Consider the following 22384-nt stretch of genomic DNA (forward strand, 5'->3'; position numbering starts at 1 on the left):
ATTTGTTTGAACTTAAAATGAGATATGGGTTGGGTATCACTGATCTAAGTAATTATATTGTGTTCATGATTTCTAATATTATTTATGAAGTAATTTGCTATTTTGTGCTTGGTAATTAATAACACATTTACTTTAATTTATCAGGCACAACACCAGAAGCATGCTTGTTTTAAATAAATATTTAACTTTTATAATTTACATTTATATAGTGCATAAAAATATTGCTAATTATAATAACCAAAGATCCTCATTAAAAATAGATAAGTATAATATTTGTTATTTAATATTATCTGAACATTTTTTATGCGCCAATTTAAGGAATTTCAGGGATATTTTTTGTACTTTATTAGTTTTATTGACGATTAATAACAAAAATTACTTTAATGAAACATGGATGCACTTTATAAAAATCATTATTATTGTACAATAAATAGCTACAGCCCAAAACAAATTATTGTTAACATTATGAGCTTTCCAATTTTTTATTGATTTTTAATTTTTAATGTTGTAATTTTTTATGTGTTATTTAAATCATTGATGTATCCACAATTTTAAAATTCTTTGTTGCTCGTATATTTTATAATTTTAAATTTTAACTGTTCTTTTGAAACTTTTTAATGCTCCTGTATTTTATAATATTTTTGATCATAATTATTGATAATAATGTTGTAATGCTTAATTAGATTAGTGATGTGTCCATTTTTTTTTTTTGTTATTGGATTTTAATACAATACATTTTGTTAAACACTTGTATACCTGATGTATTTATCCAAATAATTCAAATGTGATATGTTTTAAAATTAAATGTTTAACGATAAAATATTTTGTAATTAATCAAAAAAGAAAATATATAATATTATATTATATTCGTGCCACAAAACATCTATTAGATTCTGAGCAGTGTTGAATGTATTGTTGATTTTACAACAGTTTGTTTTGGGTTTTTTTTTTTGTAATCACCTTTTTGTGCTGTAAAAATGATTCAATCTTCAACTTATAATTTTTTTTGGTAGCATACTGTATATAATTGGTAATTCTTTTTTCTTTTCACTTCTCTTTTTTTTTTTTTTTGGGGGGGGGGGTTCAAAAAATTGAAAAACTCTCAGTACCTACTTACTCTTCTCAAACATTAAAAATATTTATGAAAGTTAAAAAAAATCTGAATTTTTTAAAAAAATTCAGTTTTGCCAAATTGTTTTCCACTACTATTTATTGTAAGTAGTTCAAAAACAAAAATTGTAGACACTTGAAACCATAGACCTATTAACTAGTTAATAGGTCTATGCTTGAAACCTTCACCAAATATTTATTTGTATAATTTCAAATTTTCTATACCTGAAGAATCTAATTTTCATATATTTTGCCTCTGAGATATTAATATAAATTTATAAAACTTGAAATTTCTAAGTTCATATTCTGAGATGAGTGAAAGAATCTTTTTCATTTTTGATAATGTGTTTTTTCTGTTTGTCTTTCCTATAATTGTTTCAATCTTCCCATTTGTATTCCTCTTTTAAATATCTTTCTAATTTTGTATTTTTTTGATTTAAAATATGGTTATACTTACTGTTCATATGAACTACCCTGTTATTTATTCTAGAATACATTAGTTAACATTAGTTCAATTTTTTAGATTTTTGATTATTATTATTTTGTAAAGAAATTTAATGTAAAATATTGCTTTTAAGACCCTTAAAAAAGTAGTTTTGCAAGTTTTTGTTGTAGACAGATCTAAAAAAAATTAATCATATACATATGACATTTCCATAGAAGGTTTTTACTAGTATTGTCTAATCAGGCACGTACACAGAATACAATTTTTTTTTGGGGGAAGATGGAGGAGTTAAAAAATAAAGGGTACTTCCGCGTTATCTCGACTACCCAAATATTTCCAAGACTACCTGTTAGAATCATCCGGGTTATCTCGACGACCTCCGTATACCGTAATTTATTAATAAATATATATTCCGGCGTTGGCACGTTGTAATCTATATCATTGTAATGTACAATTTAATTTTGTCTTCGATGCAGGGGAAGACGGGATGCGGGGCAAAATCGTATTATCGGAATATTATCAATAATTTTTATCATAGAAGTAAACTGAATACAACGATTTGAAACGTTTTGTTTGTTTATTTATTGAATATGATAGTAGTATAGTACACGTGTTTTAATATCATGTTTTTAATATAAATACGTTTTATAATTTTACATTCAATTACTAAAATATTATCAAAATTTCAAATAGTGAATTTTTATATGCGAAAAAATTGTTCAGGTATGCCATATAGCTAATTAAGTGTAATTTACATATTTTGTAGTATAAATACATTCATTTATTAATTTAATGTTTGATATGAAGCTCGATAACTTTTAATAATCTTGTGGGGCAAAATCGTATGGTTATACACTATATAATAACTATATAGGTACTTAGGTAAGTTGTATTTGTTGTACTACTGCCAATGGGAGTAGGTTTTATCGCATGTTGTGTTGTGTTATTAATTTGTTGACATTTTGAATTTTGATGAATTGAAAACAATGTTTAGGTACATTTTTAATTAATGAAAATGAAATCATACATAACTTACTACCTACTGCCTAATTTTAGTTAAACTTTACAAGTTAATTAAATAAAAGTCCAATATCAATTAATAATTTACCAATAAATATAATGAACTGTGTTTTGGTATAACAATTACCCTCATACGATTTTGCCCTAGAGTACATACGGATTTACCCCGCACCTGGAGTAAATCCGTATTTTTATCAAACAAAGTAAAACGCAAATTAAACAAATTTAAAAAAAAAAAAATAGAAAAAAGTTTCGAATAAAATTTATAGACCATAAGTTTTTCTATATATACCAGTTTAAAAAATTTAATTTCGTTAAAATTGCATGATTTATAAGCCATGGAAGCTTAACCGTACGGTATTGCCCCGCCTTCCCCTACAATGTACCTGCTATAAGCCAATTAGTTGACTTTAACCATTTTATGTTGGTTTTTATTTCGTCAGTCATTCGACAACACTCCTATTGTCCATATTAGCGCTACGTCTAGTTAAATGTATCGTCTAGTCAATATGAATTTTTTTAATTTGCCATCGCCTGAGAAGGAGGCTATTAATTTTCTCCAAGAACGCGGAGTGTTACCAAGTAGGTACACGGATTTGTCCGAACAGTCACTTGGCAAAATTGTATTTTGGAAAAGAGATCTTTTGGAAATGTAATATTAAAAAATGCCAAAAAAAGGTAAATATACGTAATGGTAATTTGGTTTGCGAAATCACGAATATCGTTTACGACTGCTGTGCGATTTATATATGGGTGGTCTAATGAAATGACTAATATAAAGTAACTCATACCAGTCATACCTATATTTTTGTTTTCTCTAGCAAATTAACCTTGCAAACTAACCTTGAGTATAAATATAAATTATAATATAATAATACAAATTAAATATGTTCATAAACCATAATTCACTTAAAAACTGAATTATCATAGAATACAATTCATATGCTTACAAACACAGATCATGTTCTAAGCATTGAGTTTCGTTATTCTCTCTAATTTAAAAACTAACAAATCTAATCGTGATCTGTCGATCCTAAAATTGCTGTCGTGCACTTTTAAGCCGTAAAACTTATGCGTGTATACAGTTATAATAATAATAATTAAACATACGAAATTAGTAAATATTATGCCTAACGTTGCTTGTAAAAAAATATATATTTTCTTATGTTATGTTAATTTGTATGAATTTTAAAGGTTGCAATTAATGGCTGTACGTAAAATTTGTAATCTGTATTTTTTTTTAAATGTTTTCCATCAGCAAGTGTTTTTGAAGTCTACTAGCGATTTCCACCATTGTTTACCACACAGGAACACTAGTTATGATGAGATTTTTAATATTTTATTAATCTTGTTTTAATTTTTCAATAGAAAACTATCAATGGCTGAAGTGGTTTCAAAGTCTATTCATTAAACTGATGTGCTTTCATAAATGTTGATTTACGTTCACTATCTAAATTGCCAGCTATAAACATGTGAATGGACAACAGTTTTTGGTTAGTGAAAAGTGTAGTATTATTCACAAAGTTTTGTAAATATAATTACTATTCAAATAATATTATCTTACCTAAATTATTACTGTCCGCCATGAGATTAACTATATCGTCAGAATTATCTTTATACATGTACACACCCGGTTCCTTGTAACTTCGTGAATATTACCAAAAATAATAATATAAATTAATTATAAAATTTAAATAGTATATCAATATTATTATAGATAATTGATATTCTTTGTCAAAGATAGTTTTTGTATACAGGGTGATTGGTGATTATTTTTACATTAAACATTCATTATCTCGAAAAGTATTAACTTATATAGAAATATTTTGAATTCATTAGAATAACCATTTTTAAAAAATACTTAAGTAAGAAGTTGTTTCTTTTTTATGACAATATTACGAATTTAATAACTTTTTTTATCTCAAATTAGAATGATTTTATGAGAATTTTGGCGTACAAAAATTTTGATATCCGAACAAGTGTCAATATAATAATTAATAAGTTATATAATACTACTCTTATAAATATTTTTAAATTTAGATGATCGAACTGATTGATATATTGTTGGTCTACTACAAAGCTCATCTGGGCTTAAAATACTTGTATACAGCAGTGGCGTGTCCAGAAAACATCAATTTTAATACTACACAAATATTACCCTGCACGGCTGCACATTTTGTGTTCAATTGTTTTATAGTAAGTTACACTAGGTACTAATGAGTTAAGAAATAATTCAAATCTTACCTACCTATAATTATACATGGTACAGTAATCCATGGCGTTTTTCGGTTTGCAATATTCTAGCTTTTCAGCCCACGGAGTTTGGATTTTTTCTTGTTGTTCAATAAACTTGTAGCTAGATCTGTGAGTGGTGCTTAGATCCATTTGTTCTACTGGAGCGCTATAACTTTATTATTTTTTAAAATTTTTAATTTATACAATTATGAATATTGACACAAAATTATGATGTCGTTTACACTCGGAAATTTGGTCCATATGATTTGCAAATATCAGCACTAAAGTTTTAAATGTGAGACAATAGGTAAGATCAAGGTGCAGAATATATTACAAAGCTATACACAAATATTTATTTACAAGTATCTTTAAAATATCATAAAATTTAAAATTCATATTAATTCAAAATAAAAGTAGAAATAACAAATATAGAGTATAATACCTAATATAGATAGTTTTTGAATATTAGTAACCACCAAAATACCACAGCAATTGTTAATAATGATAGAAAATAGCAAAATATCTCCGAGAAGGAAAGTAACGTGACAAAATAGAAATGTATTATCATAATATTGTAATAGTTTTTTTTAAGCATTTGCATCTCCTTCACCTCTGGCCCATGTTGTAGTTCTCTACTTCTGGTCGGTTTATTTTAGTCCGTGTTATATATTATTATGTATATATATAATGCCAGCCAATAAGAAGAACAATGCTGTAGGTTAAAAAGATCAAGGAATGTGTATCAAACAACTGTGTTGATAACTATTTATAATGGCGTGGAAACTATGGTTAAAAGTGATAGCAAGTCGGAAAAGTTATATGTATAGCCCTCATTTCCACTAATGTGCGACTTTTCATGTGACACTATATTACATGCCTGAGTTCTATCTCATCTCACCATGATATACAGTCAATAGCTTTATTCTCGGTGGTTGGTGATGAAATAATATTATAATTATTATTTTATTAATTTTGAGAGGAAATATAATATTGGGTATAAGTAGGTGCTAGAAATCTATTGTCTCGATGGAAATGAATATTTATAGTTTTTATATTAAAATATGATAATATTATAGTCGCTAGCACCACAGATTATATAAAATAATTATATTCAACAATCTGTACTAGCACTATGGACATGCTATCTTCCAATATGCGCTTTACTCGAATATCGTGACCATGATGGTATGCCCTCTATAGACTTTAGGTATCTCAATATTATTGTATAATCAAAACGAATTATTACACATTAATAACAAATTATACCATTTAAAATTTTAATTTTGTTCTTAAAAATTATAATAAATTATGTAGGTATAATAGGTATATAAAATTAAATTTTAACTAAATATTTCAATTAATTCAAACTAAAGTAGGTACTAATTGCAAAATCAATAAATTATAGGTATTTAGTTTGTCAATATTTCTCAGTAAAGTTTCAATTAGGTGTTACCTACGAGTCTACGACCTACCTATCGATTGTAATAACAATTAAGTAAAATAGTATAGGTACGCACTTAAAATTCACTCGGTTTTCGTTCATTACTTCAGAGGCAATTATATGCATATGTGCTACCCATATATTTATTAAAATTTGTTAACTACAAAGGCAAAATACAAAGTATAAACTCTTGATCCTTTTTTGTATGAGCATTTGTACTATGATTCATTATATTAGCTATGTGAGGTAAATATCCGTAATATTGTGAAAATCCAAATGATGAACGATATAAACCTCAAATTGTGGTAGAGCTCATACCTACTGAAAGATAGTCTATGGACATTCTGAAAAAATAATATACTCCTTAAATTTATCCATGATTTCGAAAAAACTAATACAATAGAAGGAGCAACTTTAAACATTTCGCTTTTTCAATTATATCTTAGTAATCTGTTGCATGTCGCATATTAAAATTTTTTATTGTCTCTACAAGAAAAATACATAATGCCGCCACTGTGAAAGGTTCAATTATTTTGCTCCACGGTTTCTTTTTTTTCTATAAAATAACATTATTTTTATCAGATACGTATAAAGTTATGTAAGATAAGAATTGTATCGATTTAAAAGTGTAAATGTTAATAACCTAATAATAAGTATTATGATCATATTTTTTTTTATTGTTCAGCTTAATGAGCTGGTTAAAACTTTTGTCTCCTATAAAAAACTAAAATAACACTGCGTCTTCAAGCTGCAGTGGCACTTACCTGATGTTCGGTTTAAAATTGTTTTGCCGCTTCGCACAAACAGGCTGATATGAACAGTAGCTCGTGGTGAGGCTCGCCATCGGAAAGCGAGAATTGACCACGAGGTTGTCGAACCGCTCAGATTTCTTGCCACGCCCATAACCATCAATGTTGCCCGGCATATAATAATCGTGTTGCTGCGTGGTCGTGAACCTCATAGGTCCTTTAAACCCCAAACAACTGTGCTTGGGGACGACTTTCTGTACTGCTGATATGCATTGTACCGGATAACTCATCTACAGTGACACAATATATTGTTGAAAGTTTGCGTCATATTTTATATTGGTATACGGTATAATTGTTGGTAAATGGATTCTTGGAGCTATTTTTTTCATGATGAAAACAATAATTTATAACTCGGTGAGCTGCTGAAGATCAGTTGCTTGCCAAAAGTGGAGATAATTAAGATTTATGTACAGTCAAATGAACTAGGTAAATAAACTAATATACATACTTTTAGATACTAATATCAGTAAGAGTTGGTTCGTCTAACCATATGTTTTACTTCGAACAACTACTTAGATTAGTTTAGCTGTTTAACTAAACATAAATGGCTAAGGGAACTGTAATATTTGAACTAAATTGAATTGAAAACTTATTCAGTACAAGCATCATTATTACATTCTAGTTAATGGATTATGATAGCCAATTAAAAAGTTGATATATCTATACTTTTTTACGTAGTTTAGGTTAGGTAAATCCTTAGGTACCCATTGTACGCCAATCTGGGCAAGCGCACTATATTTTGCATAAAATGTAGTTGCGTTGGAGGGGCCGCAAAGGAGAATAGCCCTGAAAACTATAATGGCTTATAGAACGGTGTCAAAGGCAGCAAAATTTGTTGTGAGTGGTATGATTCCTGCGTATCTCATTGCTGCGGAGAACCAAAAAAGGTACAAGAAGTAAGGTTTAGCTTTCAACGAAGTAGAAGAAAGAGCTATCACCATAGAAAAATGGCAACAGGAGGGGAAGGAAGCCAGCGAGGGAAGATAGACGGAAAGGCTGATCGTCAACATAAAGCTGGTTACACACTAGGCGAATGTTCGCCGCGATTTAAAACCGCGTCCGCGCGCGAATTATTCGCCTAGTGTGTAACCAGCTTAATGTCTCTCAATGAGGTTTGGCAACTGCAACTTCATCTCACGCAAATGCTTACCGAACACGACTGTATCAGTAAGTACCTAAAAAAGTTCAATAGACGTCAGAATCTTGAATGCGTGGACTGTGGATTAGCTGAAGACGATGCTGAGCACAAGGTTAGAGAACAGAAATATCAGAAAAAAATATGACATAGATAATATTTTTTCTTACGCGCTGTAGAATTTTGATTACTATTCTATAAATACAGATGGACTTTTTACTGTTTTAGGTATACAAATTTTATTTGTAGACGAAGAAAACAGGTCTTGCTGGTGTAGCACCCGCTCAATTTGTTACATTTTATTTATTTATTATTCATGCATTAACCTACTCTTAGATGAGTGATTTTAAATTTGAAACAAATTTAATGTTTACCACTAAAAGTTTAATTTTGATGTTGTTTATCATTTGATTTATTCGTTAAAACCAACACCTAATATGATTTAACAAAAAATGTTGAAACGTGGTTAGTTTTCATAAATTTCATCTTTTTTTTGCAAAAAATAAAATTATGAAATATGTTGCTTTTTTATAGTATATTTTAAATAATATGACAAAAATCAATTTAAAACAAAATTAAAATATTAATATTTGATGATAATTAGCTCCAGTATCCTCTAATATTGAAAATTGAAAATTTTTATTTTTGTATTTGATGAAATAGAACAAGGATATTATGATTTTTTTCAAGTTACATAATATGATACAATAGTAATAAAAATAATTATAATAATAAAATACAGGATTTTAAAATGATTTAAATATGCAGTTGTGCGCGGTAAAAAAAAATATGAATTCAAAAACAATATAATAAAATTATTATGATTTGTCAAGTGAGAAAAATCGCTTGTAAAAAATTACTGATTTTTCTTCGATCGTTTTAATATGAAGATCATTCTGGAGCTTTAGATTTGAAATGTATGGTGGAGCATTAGTTAGTTAACGTAAAGTGATATTTTGATATGTTTGGATTTTTTTAGATTCTATTTTTTTTTTGCTGCACCCCATAGCTGAAGACCGTAATCATTATTCTTAAAACTAAATAAATAAACTCTTCACTAACCCTTTGAGAAGTTTTGTCTTGGAATTTTCCAGCCATGACCAAGTGGTCTTTGTGCATGATGGGTTTCGGCCTATTTCCACGCGTATCGTGTTTGTAGTACGAATGATTGTATACGGTGTCTTCAGTGAAGGGCGTTTTACACACAGCCGGTTGCTATATATTATATAATATTTATGTAAGTATTTAATCATAATAAATAAACAGCAAACTGAGGGTGGTTTGGTATATAATTTTAGGTATTTGAACCATTCGAATATATATATTAAGAAGTGGGTAATGGTTTGTAATGTAATGAAATAAAATATTTACAATATAATTCTTTACATTTGACTTAAGTGATATCAGGGGGTATACAAATCATTTGATGATAGGCATAAATTAAATTATAAATTATCCAAAAAAAAATTATAGATATATCTTATTGACATAATATACTATGATAGCTTTTACCAGGGACACCTTCTATTCATGTTATATAGTTACACTTATTCGTATAGAAGACTGTATAAATATTAAAATATATTATCTTAGATTAGAAGATACATTTAAAGTTGAAGAAAGTATTTATTGTTCAAAACGCTGAAGGTTCCAAATTTTAAAAGAATAAAAACATTTAAAGGATAAAACTCAAGAATTTTCAACTACCAATACTCGGCTGCAACACCATTGTCCTCTTTTTCCTTTACTGACCCGAATAATTGGGCCGTCGTAAACTCTCCCGATTGTATGGTAAACTTTCCCGATTTTTAAAACTAGTAAACTCTCCCGGGTAAATATTTTGTTTACCTGAAAGAAATGTGTAAACTCTCCCAAGTTATTTTAAATGTTATTGCTACCCTGCAGAGATTATGATTATAATTTTTATTATGAATTGTATTACCGTATGTCCGTATTTAATCTGTATTTATCTTGTGTTAAGTGTTAACCTGTATTTGTCATTTAAATATTTAATTACCGTTAAAGTATTTTTAATTTAAATATTTAAAACGATATCGACTCTAATGGCTCAACCAATTTTTAAGTATGTTTTAAGTCAACGAAACAGAGAAGTGTTGATTATGTTGTATATGGGTGAGTGTGTATGTAGGCAAGTATGTATGTGTGTACATATATATATTATGTATACATGTATGTACGTAGTGTGTATGGAGGCTTGCATATAAACGCTCAGTTGTGTTGACTCAGGGGAAAATGAGTGTGTGACCATTTTGGTTCTCACGATGGCCTACGTGACCATTTTCGGCTGGGTCAGCACATACCAAAGTCCCCGGACAGACCGTTGCGACGGGCCCGGGCGGTGCCCGGGAGTCGGTCGAGTGAAGTCTGATGAGAAGAGTGAACGACGCCAGCGTTACTCTGAAAAGCATCTTTTAAGTTTTATTACAGAGCGTCACGTATATTTTAATCAGAGCCTCTCATAGTATTAATTTATCAGTGTTAATATTTTATTCATTTATATTCTATACCGTGTTTAATTCAATAAATCGATAAGTATACATCTATTCAATCCTCGTGTTTCTACATTGTACACCAATACCCAAACTTTGAACGTCATTCGACGGTGGACTACACTTCATTGGTGGCAGCGGTGGGATCTCTAAAAGGGAAAAATTGTCGTAATTTATTTTGCGATAGTACAATTTTGGAGATCTCTAAAGAACCTACGTAAGCTACCGCCGTCTGAATTCAATCGGTTTTGGTGTCAGAAAATCTACAGAAAATCGTCAGAAAATCTTCAGAAAATCGTCAGAAAATCTACAGAAAATCGACAGAAAATCTTCAGAAAATCGACAGAAAATCTACAGAAAATCGACAGAAAATCTACAGAAAATCGTCAGAAAATCTACAGAAAATCTACAGAAAATCGTCAGAAAATCTTCAGAAAATCGTCAGAAAATCTACAGAAAATCGACAGAAAATCTTCAGAAAATCGACAGAAAATCTTCAGAAAATCGACAGAAAATCTACAGAAAATCGACAGAAAATCTACAGAAAATCGTCAGAAAATCTACAGAAAATCTACAGAAAATCGTCAGAAAATCTTCAGAAAATCGTCAGAAAATCTACAGAAAATCGACAGAAAATCTTCAGAAAATCGACAGAAAATCTTCAGAAAATCGACAGAAAATCTACAGAAAATCGACAGAAAATCTACAGAAAATCGTCAGAAAATCTTCAGAAAATCGTCAGAAAATCTACAGAAAATCGACAGAAAATCTTCAGAAAATCGACAGAAAATCTACAGAAAATCGACAGAAAATCTACAGAAAATCGTCAGAAAATCTACAGAAAATCTACAGAAAATCGTCAGAAAACCTACAGAAAATCGTTCAGTAATCAGAGACACGAGTGACATAAGGTATACAATATACATATAATATAAGTAATATAGTGTATTAGTGTTTATCGATAACATACGCGCTACTGCCAGTAGGGTCGTAGCTACTTGTCGTTACATCTGACCAGCGGAGTATACGATATTAAATATATATATATATATACACTCGGGTATATACATTATACGTATATTCAGTGTCATTATATCACCGGACGATCGCGCCGACATTATCGTCCCGCGCCGTCGTCAAGGCTACCCGTTCGCAGAGTTCGTAAGATTTTTCTTTTTTTTTTTTTTTTTTAAAAAAAAAAAAAAAAAAATAGTGGTAACTCGTACCATACGCGCCGTCATTACATTCGTTGTCGCGTGCCGTATATAATATTTAAATCTTAATACGCGGCGTCGCTAATACATAGTAGCTGCGAAACAGCGCACCGTACGCACGGGCGAAAAGAGTTCGGTCGGCTTCGTCGTTGTCGTCGTCGTCGCCGCCGCAGCCGCAGCCGCCGCCGCCGCCGGGACAACCCGTTACTACGTTACGATACTAGACAGCGCTCCGAGCACATCTACGGGAGAGTTCGGTCGTCGTCGTCGTCGTCGTCGTCGTCGTCGCCGCCGTCGTCGTCGTCGCCGCCGCCGTGTTACACAGTGTCACCGTCAGGGAGGAGTCTTCGTTTCGGTACGCACCGTCGCAGCACGAGAAGGGGCAAGGTCAACGTCGCCAGCAGTGGGTCAACGACACCAAGCAGTAGGTCAGTGGAACAATTCAATTATACAGCGCACAATCTTATCACGCGGTAGATAACAACAATCAAGTGTCAACACAATCATGATGCAACAGTATTTACTATACGTCGTTTCGTAAGTTTTATTTGTAATTACTTGGGGCAGTTAAATTATCTGGTACTTATTTCTTTAGTATAATAATTATTGTTATTATTATTATTTTTTTTTCCTTATCTAGTATTGCTCGTATTGTTTTGCTAATTTAATTAAAAAAAAAAATATAATAATAATTGGCTTCAGTATATTTAATTTATCTAATAATCAGGCCTTTTTGCTAGTGCATGTCGAACTCAGGGTCAAATGATGGCATTGATTTAAATTTAATAGATTTGGATAGCTCTAGTAGTGAGCCGTCTAGTGGTGAATTTTATGAACCAAGTAGTGGGGTCTTACAAAGGGCAAGGGATACAATAGACCGAACGGACGAACTGCTAGGGTCAACTAGGTATTTATTAAGGAGTCGAAAGACCAAGCCACACACAGAAACTCCAGAGCATCAACAAATTACAGAGCATCCAGAAAATCAACAACAAGCAGCGCATACAGAAAATCAACAAAACTCAGAACTTCCAAAGCATCAGCGAAAAACAGAGCATCCAGAACCTCGACCAAATCGTGAAAAGCAACAATATTCACATAAGACAGAACATCAGAACAACCCAGAGCAACAAATAAGAAAGATGGATGACCAGCACAAATCTGTAACTTCAGATTCTATGACGGAAGCACCCAAGGTTGGAGTAAGTGTCGAAGCAGCAATGCGAGTAGTACCGAACTTTGATGGGGCGAGCCCCGACCAGGCATACCACTTCTTAAGGGCATGCGATTTTGCAGTCAGGATGGTCAATCCAGAACAGATAGAGATGCTAGTACAGGGATTGATAATAAAGCTATCAGGAAGAGCATTGCGATCATTGAGGTACAAGGACATAACGACCTATAAGGAGTTCCGGAAAAATATTGTGGAAATGTCGGAAACGAAGAAGCTGCTTCCACAGTTACACATGAAATTACTAACATGTAGAATGATTCCTGACGAAGGGGTACAGGAGTATTACAACAAAATGGAGCAACTGTTACACGATTTAATCGGCGCAACAATGGAAGGGGGAGGTTATACGAACGAAACGGACATTGACAGGCTGTTACACAATCAAGTGCTCAACGCGTTTATAAGTGGTCTACCCGAGTCTTATCGAATATTATTAAAAGCGCGAAGCCCTAAAAAACTGAGCGACGCACTGATATTCGCTTTAGAGGAGGAAACGGAACAGAACCTGGCAAAGGAAACACAATTATTTAGCCTGCAACTTAATGCCAAAAATCAGCAGCAACATTCGCCCAAACCCAACCCCGGAACGTCTAAACAAAATGAGAACAGAAAGAACGTCAGCGCCAATAAAGGTTGTTTCAAGTGTGGCAGAACTAACCATTTCGCTAAGGATTGCAGAGCCTCACAATGGGACCAAGAAAAGTATAAAGCCAGCCAGCAGAGCGGAAACCAAAATTCAAAAAATGCCGTTAAAACAGTATTAATATGCCGGTATTGTAAGAAAGTAGGACATGAATTGGAAGAGTGCCGGAAAAGGAAATATGTTAACAGCAAAAAGGAGAATCAACAAGAGAAGGCAACAGAGAATCAGGAAGCGGAAAACGGGCACGAGCCGAGCACAATCAGCGCGCGTTCGGTTCAGCAGATTCAAAGCGCTGTCTTAAGCCTGCAACGGCCCTCCACTTCTCAGCCACATTAATAAATAATTCGATCTCGCTCAGGATTGCTCAATGTATAAAGGAAAAAGTAAAGTTGCTGGTGGATACCGGTAGTGAAGTCAACATGATAAAGCTTTCAGAGTTAAAAAAAAATATTCTGGTCGATGAAACCACCATCTACAAGCTAACAGGAATCAATTCACAACCAGTGTTCACCTTAGGTTCAGTCTCCCTAAGTGTCCAACTTGGAACGAATGTCACGACTGCCACGTTCCAGGTCATACATGACAACTTTCCGATATCAGAAGCAGGAATCTTGGGCACCCCATTCCTTCGGGACAAGGAAATGAATATTAACTTCAGAACCTCTACGCTGTCGATAGAACCTATAAATCAGCCGGAACCTCCAGAACCTCCAGAACCTCAGAAGTTTTCACCAACATTAATCATCCAACCACGTTCAGAAACTCTCGTACCTGTTTTGACAGACGAAAAAGAGGGAACAACCCTAATAATACATGCACAGAGCATCGGAGAAGAGGGAATTTTATTGGGAAACATTATCAATTGTGTAAGGGATGGACAAGTTGTGGTTACAATAATAAACCCATCAGAGGACTCCATAAAATTCTCCCCACCCCCGCTACGAGGTGTACAACATGAAGTCTTCAAGGAATCAAGCGTCTATCTCTGTAATCAAATAGAAGAGCAGGAAAGCAAGGCTAACCGAATGACAGAATTAGCAAAATATATCCAGACGGAGCATCTAAATCCTGAAGAACAGGCCAGCCTGTGGCGAATTTGTAAAAAGTATCAGGATCTGTTCCATCTCGAGGGGGAGCCACTATCGTTCACCACAGCAATTCAACATGAGATTAAAATTCCGGAGGGAACAGCTCCAGTAAACATCAGGCCATATAGGCTTCCTTACGCTCATCGGCAGGTGATAGTCGAACAAATGGAAAAGTTGGAAGAGGATAACATTATTCAACCATCAGAATCACCGTGGAATGCACCTCTTGTAGTAGTACCTAAGAAGCCAGATGCGAATGGAAAACCGCAATTCAGAGTCTGCGTAGACTTCCGTCGTCTTAATCAGTTAACTATCGGGGATGCTTTCCCAATCCCAAGAATCGATGAGATTCTGGACCAACTAGGACGTTCCAGATATTACACCACACTAGACCTCGCCAGTGGATATCATCAAGTCGCAATTCGTCCGCAAGATTCTGAGAAAACGGGATTTTCAACGGACAAAGGTCACTTTGAGTTTGTTCGAATGCCCTTCGGACTATGTGGGGCCCCTAGCACTTTTCAGCGTCTAATGAACAACGTGTTGACAGGATTAAATGGCACCAAGGCGTTTGTATACTTGGATGACATAATCATATACGCAGTCGATCTGACTGAACACGAGGAAAGATTGGAAGAAGTATTCCAACGTTTACGAAAATTCAACTTACAACTTCAGCCAAGCAAATGTCAATTCCTCAGACGCGAGGTTATCTACCTTGGACATCTTATTACAGATGCTGGTGTGAAACCAGACCCGGCAAAAATTAGTTGCGTTCGAGATCATCCAGTACCCAAAAATCCGACGGAAATTAAGCAATTTCTCGGACTATCGGGTTATTATCGAAGATTCATTGAAAACTATAGCCAAATAGCCAAGCCAATGACAAATCTACTAAAGAAGGGACAACCTTTCGAGTGGACTGTGGAGTGTCAAGCAGCATTTGAGGCACTCATTCAGAAGCTCATTCAAGCTCCTATACTTCAGTATCCCAACTTCGAGGAACCATTTATCCTAACAACCGATGCGAGTCAGTACGCAATTGGGAGCGTGATTTCGCAAGGTCGGGAAATAGGGCAAGATCTTCCCATTGCTTACGCATCGCGTACGCTAAACAAGGCGGAGCAAAATTACAGTACCACGGAAAAGGAACTGCTGAGCGTTGTGTGGTCAGTCAAGCACTTTAGGCCTTATCTACTGGGCAGGCAGTTTAAGATTTATACGGATCATCAGCCACTTACGTGGCTATTCAATGTTAAGGACCCTGGATCAAGGCTCATGCGATGGAGAATCAAATTATCAGAATATCAATACGAAGTTATCTATAAACCAGGTGTCGCAAACACGAATGCGGATGCACTCAGTCGCATGGGGCGAGTTATGTTAAACAAAACATCTATCCCAGTCACCCGCGTTAGTTTTGATACCTACTTGGAACTGATAAAGGGCAAGTCTATAATCAACAGTATGGTAAAAGAGGAACCGGGAGACTTATTCGACGCACCATCGGATTACAGCCTCGCGCATTGCATATCGCAAGACGTAAAAATGAGTCAGGGCACGGCCCTCATGTTTCGCAGGAAGTTTGGCAATGTGGAGATGTTAAAAAGTCAGCATCCCAAAATGCACGAAGTATTATACATACGTCAAGAGAATCGATACATTCTGTATATGGTGACGAAACCAAAATACTGGCAAAAACCATCTCTAGAGGATATGTTCCTGACATTACAGAACCTCAAATTTGTGTGCATTGAGCTCAATATTGACAGACTAGCAATGCCCCGTATTGGCAGCGGGCTGGACCAACTGGAACAGCATTACCATTAGACATTAAAACAGAATCTCTAACAGAATTCCTCCAAATTTCGGACCTAACAATCTTTCATCAAGAGCAATACTTAGTTTTCTATATAGGAATACCTTTAATATCTGTTGAGGAGTATACAATGTACCACCCTATTTCACTACCCATCCAATATGATAAAAATACCATAGCCCTAATTGCCCCTGAGGTCGACTACCTGGCATTAAGTAATGATAACGAACATTTTATTTCATTAGAGGTTAGTCAATGGGAATCATGTGTCAAGGTGGGGGTATATACACTTTGTAAGGGTGATCAACCGATCCACTACCGAACGGGATCCGACTTGTGTGAGTTGTCACATCTAACTAACTTTCTTAACCCCCTGAAAGACTGTAGATTCAAACTGGTAACATTAGAGACACCTATTTGGCATCGGTTATCAAAGGCAAACTCTTGGCTGTATTATACTAAACCAGACCTATGTACAATTACGTGCACAGATCCTCCGCAGACCTTTAGAGTTGAGATCTCGGGTGTGGGTAGGTTGACCGCCTCGCCGTCTTGCGAAGTTCATACGGACAGCTGTGTACTCGTACCATTTTCTAAGACCAATAGAGATATACAGATAGATATAATTCCAGAAAATCGAAAGTTTAATATAGAATCAATGTTGACAGAAACTCTTTGCTCTGTATTACCGCAGAACCTCACTAATGTAAAAATTTTTAAGGATTTGAACTCCCTAGCCCATAAAGCGATAGAATCGAGTAAACTCGAGCCCAAAACCATAGCACCATTGTTTATATTTAAAGTAGAATTCCACATAACCATTCTTTATGTAACAATAACCTTTTTATTAATATTTATAGGTACAATAGTTATAAAGTTTAGAAATAAGGTTGTAAAAATGTATAGTCCAGAGGTAGCAGACAATCTTTCAAATAATGACCAAGATAACCTTTAAGTTTATATAAAAAAAATATATATATTTTGTATTGCCTTAAGATAAAAGTTAAGTTAAGTTAATTTAAGCATTACAGACACCATGTGGCGGTATTGTAACTAGGTGTACCCGTAGTTTAAGAGATTTGTAAAAGTAATGAATTAGGTCGCAGGGACTGCTCCAGTTTAACGCTGGGGGTATGTTGTATATGGGTGAGTGTGTATGTAGGCAAGTATGTATGTGTGTACATATATATATTATGTATACATGTATGTACGTAGTGTGTATGGAGGCTTGCATATAAACGCTCAGTTGTGTTGACTCAGGGGAAAATGAGTGTGTGACCATTTTGGTTCTCACGATGGCCTACGTGACCATTTTCGGCTGGGTCAGCACATACCAAAGTCCCCGGACAGACCGTTGCGACGGGCCCGGGCGGTGCCCGGGAGTCGGTCGAGTGAAGTCTGATGAGAAGAGTGAACGACGCCAGCGTTACTCTGAAAAGCATCTTTTAAGTTTTATTACAGAGCGTCACGTATATTTTAATCAGAGCCTCTCATAGTATTAATTTATCAGTGTTAATATTTTATTCATTTATATTCTATACCGTGTTTAATTCAATAAATCGATAAGTATACATCTATTCAATCCTCGTGTTTCTACATTGTACACCAATACCCAAACTTTGAACGTCATTCGACGGTGGACTACACTTCAATTATGTGCTCGTATATTTTCCATAAGCAATCAACACTATCATCGACTGGTGAAGTCAAGTGGAAGTGTAATGTGAATAACGCACTTATATATATATATATTATCGGTATGTAATTATTTAATTCAATTGTATGATTTTATACATATTACTACATTATAAATATATTATATTATAGTTATATTATAATACATACATTTATACATGCATTTTTTCAGACAGGGAAGTTGTATCAAGATCTAATTTAGAACACACTCACTCTTCTGATGAGCAAAAGGTACAACGTTTGTGCATAACGCAATCGGGAAAGCGAAAAGCAACGGAGAATATATCTGATGCTCCACGGAAAATATTGCGTAAAGTTTTGTAGGAAAGTAATAGTGACGCCATTGACACTAGTGACTTATTACTAATTAAAAGAAATATGTATAATGCAAGACGCAAAATATTTCCAGCATTACCCATAAATATTATTGAAGTTACGGACTGAATTATTTTAGTGTTACCTGCAACTGTGTAAAACGAATAATACCCCATACTCCCCAGCTAGCTTAGTAGTACTGAAGTAGACCCGGGAGAGTTTACATATTCTCTTCAGGTAGTACTGAACTAGACCCGGGAGAGTTTACATGTTCCCGTCAGGTAGTATTGGACTAAACCCTGGAGAGTTTACAATCGCCCGAATAATTAAAACATGATTGCGCCCCGATTCCTTTTTACCTGTTAAAACACGATTGAGCATCAAATGATATACTGTGTATACTGTATAAACTATGTATAATATTTTATGTTGTACATACATGAATACAATTAATATTTTCTATAATTTACACATACAGACACTCAAACTTATTATCTATTAATTTTTCAATTATAATGTAGCTTAATGAAATGATAAAAATATAAAACATTATCAATGATGTATAAAAAAATAGCAGCTACATTGTGCAAAATTACATCAAACAGTTAATAGTTTGGCACCTAGTCATAAAAATTACCGAGGTTGGTTTACACAAATCTCGCCGACGTGGCTGCACGTACTTGAATCGATTCTGAAAATTAATAACAATATAATTAAATTATCAATCCAAGATCTCATCCATTAAATATATAGGTAATATATACAGGGTATATATTATAGTATAATATACAATATATACTATTTTTTTTCTTCAAAATTTCAGATTCATTTTGTTATAAAACTATATAAAGATGGATGGTTTTGGGTGGTGTTATAGGAAGAAAATGTCGCTTCTGACAACCAAACCACTATACATTCAATGGTTACCTACTTAGGTTCTATATATTACACATTTCCAATTATTTTTATATGTATTATCAGAATTTTTGATATCATTTATTAACCAATAATATTACCTATGTAACACTATTAATTTTAACGTAACTCTTGTCGTGATTTAAAATTTAAATGAATTACGTATAATTATTTATTTTTGTTATTTTATATTATTTTAGTATTATATTCTGTAAAACACAACAAGAATTACAAAAATTCAACAGAAATACAGATGAAGATGCTAAACGGATATGGGACAGAATTAGAACAGCAGTAGTCAACAGTGCCAATAATTGCTTAGGAATAGTTTAAAAAAAATAAAAAAAGAATGGTTTAATGATAGGTGCAAGGAAGCAATAAACGGGAGAAACTGCATATGAGAAAAAACTATCAAGGACCCGAGTGACATAAATATAGAAAGTTATAAAAACACTAAAAAATAAACCAATAAAGTGATAAGATGTGAAAGGAGATTGGCAGAAAAGAGATCTATTGAGAAAACTGAAGAAAATAAAAATAAACAGAAGTTTCTTCTGCAAAACTGTCAGTATTAAGCGGGGATATAAACCACAGACTAGGATTTTAATATTTAGTACTAGTACTAGTATTTTAACACTTGAATAGATTTTCAAAATGTGTTTTAAATTCTTCTACTATAGATTCCTATTTTTTGTCACTAACTCACCTAATTTATTTCTTAAAATCTTAGTTTGTTTTTATATGTAATTATATTTATTAAATAAAACACCCCCAACATCAATACACGAAGAAATAGTTATGAAATATAGTACGGTGGAACTATATATTGAAACTCCAACAAAACAGCAAGTCAATAACTTCATAAAGAAACTAAAAACAACAAATCACCCGGGGAAAGCAACGTAGTGGTGGAATCATTAAAAAATGGCGAAGAAATGATTACAAGTGAAATTTGGAAAATGGAATTAATGCTAGGAGATTGGAACACGATAATACTATGCCTAATATTTAAAAAAGGAAACACTTTAGACCCAAAAAATTAGAGAGGAATCTCATTATTAGATATTTGTTATAAGATATTGTCAACACTTCTTTTTAAAAGAATTTTTGGAATCCCACTAATTTACGTTAATTAGTTGAAATTGTGTAATGACAAGACGTTACTGAAAGTATATTTCTTTACTGAGATCAAAACTGCTGTGAAGAAAGTCAAAAACTACTTTTTACACTAGCTACTTTAGACCAGTAGTGACCTACGGATATGAAACATGGTCCACGATGAAAGATGACAATAGAAAACTTGCTGTATGGGAAAGAAAAATACTAAACATTATATATGGACCAATGTGTACAATGATAACCTAGGAATTTATGAAAAAAGACACGATGAAGAGTTGTGTGTGGTATCGGTGTGACCTTTTTTTAAAAGACTGAATATACTTACATATATAAGATATAATCGTCTAGAGTGGTTGTTACATGTGTGGAGAGCGGTTGGAGATTTATTAAAAAATGTTCTGACAGGTAAAATAATAAAAAATGTCCACTTGGGAGATCAAGAACAATAAGATGGAAAACCACAGTAGAAAAGGAGACTGATAGAAGAGAATGCAATGCTACACTGGACTTTGGACAGGGAAAAATGAAGGCTTACTAGTGGCAGCCTAGCTCCTTGATGGACCATTAAGCTGTTAATGAAGACGATTATAGTATTATATTTTAATAGCGATACCTATGTAAGTACACTAAACATTGTTTATTTGTTTAATTAATCACATAAAATATTTATGTAGTTGTATAAAAAAATGTATTATTAGAACATTTGAAAATTATCATATGAATAGAAATAAAAATAGAAAATAGGAATACAGAGATTAAGTAGTAGGTATATCTGTACTATTAAAAACATGATACCTTATATAACCTAACCTAACTTGATAGCTTTTACCAAGTAATTGCACTTTATTATGCTACTAATTTATTTTATTATAGGTACTAATGCCTACTATATTTAGGCATTTTGTTTGTAAATTAGTTATAAATAAAGACCTGGTTTTTGTGCAGTTAACATAATATAAAGAGCGTACAATTAAAATGCTGATATTTGTATTGAATAAGTACATAATACATTAAGTATAGAGGCATATTATATATAATAATTGTTATCTACATATAATGCATTTAATGTTAAATCATCGTTTGAATGACTCACAGAGAAATGGATCTATTGTATTGTACAATACCACTGGCTATATATACTATTACAATTTATATTGAGTTCTTTTAGAGTTACCTAACCTAACTACCAAATGTTAAATACCTAATTGTATCAAAAAATTAACAAAGAATTTCGTTGATCAAAAATGTTGGTGCAGCGATGATAAATCAATCACTCACAAATAAATTAATCTGGTAACCTTTCTAAATTTTTTGTTACCTTTAGTGTTTGACAGGTCTTTAATCTTTGAATTTCACTGTTTTTTTTTTCAACTTTCTGCAAACAGGCTTTAGCGATGGCGTTTGGTACTTTCGAACACTATAATTAGGAATTCAATTATGTAATTTTGTTAGTAACATACCACACAAATAAATTAGTTAAAATTGTGTTGTATTATTAAAGTATTATTGTGTTTTCCTACTTCATATGATCTCTGAAGACATTCTTTTACTTGAGACATCGCCGTGTTTGGTGTGAAATTTGGTAAGTTAAAAATATGTTGTTTTTAAATTTTAAGATTGTGTAAAAACTGTCATTT

At 32.9% G+C, this 22384-nt stretch overlaps 1 pseudogene; it reads right to left on the minus strand.

Annotated features, from left to right (window-relative positions):
* Nucleotides 1-3975: 3975 nt before the first annotated feature.
* Nucleotides 3976-22306, minus strand: LOC107165320 (uncharacterized; annotated as a pseudogene).
* Nucleotides 22307-22384: the final 78 nt, after the last annotated feature.

The sequence above is a fragment of the Diuraphis noxia genome, unplaced genomic scaffold, assembly GCF_037042655.1.
Source record: "Diuraphis noxia isolate RWA-SAM2 unplaced genomic scaffold, SU_Dnox_SAM2 contig0003, whole genome shotgun sequence".
Classification (NCBI taxonomy): Eukaryota; Metazoa; Arthropoda; class Insecta; order Hemiptera; family Aphididae; genus Diuraphis; species Diuraphis noxia.